Raw genomic sequence first — 3,320 nt, 5'->3', positions numbered from 1 at the left:
AATGTGGCACATATACACCATGGAATATTATGCAGCCATCAAAAACGATGAGTTTGTGTCCTTTGTAGGGACATGGATGAACCTGGAAACTATCATTCTCAGCAAACTGACACAAGAGCAGAAAATCAAACACCACATGTTCTTACTCATAGGCAGGTGTTGAACAATGAGAACACATGGACACAGGGAGGGGAGCATCACACACTGGGGTCTGTAGGGGGGAATTAGGGGAGGGACAGCGAGGGGTGGGGAGTTGGGGAGAGATAGCATGGGGAGAAATGCCAAATATAGGTGAAGGGGAGGAAGGCAGCAAATCACACTGCCACATGTGTACCTATGCAACAATCTTGCATGTTCTTCACATGTACCCCAGAACCTAAAATGCAATTAAAAAAAAAAAGAAACTCCATCTCTTCCAAAAATACAAAAATTAGCTGGGCATAGTGGCAGGCACCTGTAATCCTGCTACTCAAGAGACTGAGGCAGAAGAATTCCTTGAACCCGGGAGGTGGAGGTTGCAGTGAACCGAGATCGCACCACTGCACTCCGGCCTGGGTCACAAGTGTGAAACTCTGTCTCAAAACAAAAACAAAAACAAAGCAAAAATAAAAACATTGCTAAGTGAGATAAGTCAGACATAGAAGGCCACATATTGTATGATTCCTTTTATGTGAAATGCCCAGAATAGGGAAATCTGTAGAGATAGAAAGCAGATTAACGGTTGCTAGGGGCTGAGGGAAAGGAAAATGGGGAATGGACTGCTTAATAGCCGCAGGGGTTTCCTTTGGGGTGATGAAAATGTTCTACAACTAGATACTGGTGATGGTTGTACAACATCGTGAATGTGCTAAATATCAATAATGGTAAATTTCATGACATGTGTAACACAATAAAAAATTATAGTTCTAAAAATTTTCCTTGAGATAGTCCTTACCAGATATGTAAGTTGCATTTATTTCGTAATTCTAGAAGAAAACATCAAAACATGTCTGATACTCTAAAACCTGTTTTAAGAGTGGGGAAGAGTATCTTAGTTTATTTTCTGTTGCTATAAACAAATACCACAGACTGGGTAATTTATTTAAAAAGGAAGTTTATTTAGCTCATGGTTATGGAGGCTGGGAAGTCCAAGAGCATGGTATCAGCATCAGATGAGGGTCTTCCTGGTCTGTCATAACATGGTGGAAGGAATCCCTTGCCAAGACAGAGCAAGTTGCTAGCTCAGGTCTCTCTCCCTCTTCTTATAAATCTACTAATCCCACCATGGGATCCCACCCTGATTACCTTATCTAATCTGAATTACCTTCTGAAGGCCCTGCCTCCAAATGCCATGAACATGTAAATTGGAGATTAAATTTTCAGCGAATGAAACTTAGGGGACAGCTGGGCATGATGGCTCACAACTGTAATCCCAGCACTTTGGGAGACTGAGGCAAGTGGATCACTCAAGGTCAGGAGTTTGAGACCAGCCTGGCCAATATGGTAAAACTGTTTCTACTGAAAATACAAAAATAAGCTGGGCATAGTAGTGGATGCCTATAATCCCAGCTACTTGGGAGGCTGAGGCAGGAGAATCGCTTGAACTCGGGAGGTTGCAGTGAGCTGAGATTGCACCACTGCACTTTAGCCTGGGTGACAGAGTGAGACTCTGTCTCAAAAAAAAAAAAAAAAGAAAAGAAAAAGAAATTTAGGGGACACATTCAAACTATGGCAAGAAACAATTCATTTACTAGGAATAATGATTATCCATATCCAAATTCCATTTCCAAATGTGCTTGTAGAAAATTGTTTGCTGATGACAGCCTGAAATCACTCTCATCTCTTTGTTTTGAAACAAAATGTAAAATGTCCAAAAATAAAACAGTTGAGATCCGCTTGTGATTCATAAGTGTTATGCTTGGGTTTTTATGCTAATGTGTGAGATGTGACTCCTTCAAGCTTCCTTGTTATGACATCAGCACGTTACTCATCTGATGTGAAAAAAAATTTTTAATTAAAAAAGTTGATATTTTAAGCTAAAATACAAAAATTCTAAACATCAGGCAATCACAATAGCTTTTGTCTTTTTTACTGCCATAGCATGTAGTTACTTTTATTTTATTTTTGAGACAGATTCTCACTTGGTAGCCCAGGCTGGAGTGCAGTGGTTTGATCTTGGCTCACTACAACCTCTGCCTCCTGGGTTCGAGTGATTCTTATGCCTCAGCCTCCCAAGAAGCTGGGATTACAGGCGTGTGCCACCACATCCAGCTAATTTTTGTATTTTTAGTAGAGACAAGGTTTCATCATGTTAGCCAGGTTGGTCTCGACCTCCTGACCTCAGGTGATCCACCCGCCTTGGCTTCCCAAAGTGCTGGAATTACAAGTGTGAGCCACTGCACCTGGCTGAGTGTAGTTACTATTAATCTATACTGAATATAGGTTTGGTCCCTAAACCAACCATAATAAACAATTCCATTTAAAAACACAAATCACAAATTATATTTCATCTTACATAATTGATTTAACATATACGTCACATGTTAAATAAAAAGTTGAATTTTGTCTTAATAACAGGAATATCATTGAAAATTAATCTTTTTTGTAGAATTTTAATATTTTTACACATAAAATATTTTACAAAAATTGTAAAACATGCATCAATGAGCAAATATTTATAAGTGTAATATTCTAAATAGTTTTGAAGAGCCTGTAACACTGCCTTGAGCAATGCCTGGCACATAATAAGCATTACATGTGTTTGTTAAAAAGAAAACAAAATTACAGAATATTTTAAAATACTACAATTTTTATAAGTATATATGTATGTATATGAATTGATAAATGATATTTGCATAGTGTATATATATATATATATACATATATATATATATGTATATATATACACACACACACACATTGGAAAATACAGATTTATGTAATCATTCCCCATTGCTGGCTGTTCGAGTTACTGCCAGTGTCTTGTATTTTAAAGGATTACTATGATGAACATTTTTCAAGCATAAAGACGTTTCAGTAGTTTATGTTATTTTTGTGAGGTATCTTCACGGAATAGGGTAACTGGTGCAAAAGTTGTGATGACATGTATTACTTTCAATATGTGTCATAGTTGCTAATATTATCTTAGTGGCACTTAGCATAAGGAAAATATAATGCCCCAACTCTGAGTCAGGCTCTGTTGCAAGAGGCTTTACCAAACTTATTGCTATGGTTGGAATATTTGTTTCCTCCAAAACTTATGTTGGAATTTAATGCCCAACACTGCAATATTGAGGAGGGGCTCTTTAAGAGGCGACTGGGCTATGAGGTCTCTTCTCTCA

The 3,320-nt window shown here is 37.9% G+C and overlaps 1 non-coding gene across 1 annotated transcript; it reads left to right on the top strand.

The window, feature by feature from the left end:
• Positions 1-1,869: 1,869 nt before the first annotated feature.
• Positions 1,870-1,976, top strand: LOC119473963. The gene has a single exon (XR_005203239.1). It is a non-coding gene; the product is annotated as a small nucleolar RNA U13 (small nucleolar RNA).
• Positions 1,977-3,320: the final 1,344 nt, after the last annotated feature.

The sequence above is a fragment of the Cebus imitator genome, unplaced genomic scaffold, assembly GCF_001604975.1.
Source record: "Cebus imitator isolate Cc_AM_T3 unplaced genomic scaffold, Cebus_imitator-1.0 Scaffold197, whole genome shotgun sequence".
Taxonomy (NCBI): Eukaryota; Metazoa; Chordata; class Mammalia; order Primates; family Cebidae; genus Cebus; species Cebus imitator.
Note: the sequence above shows the minus strand (reverse complement) of the source record. Positions and strands in the feature narration are given on the sequence as shown.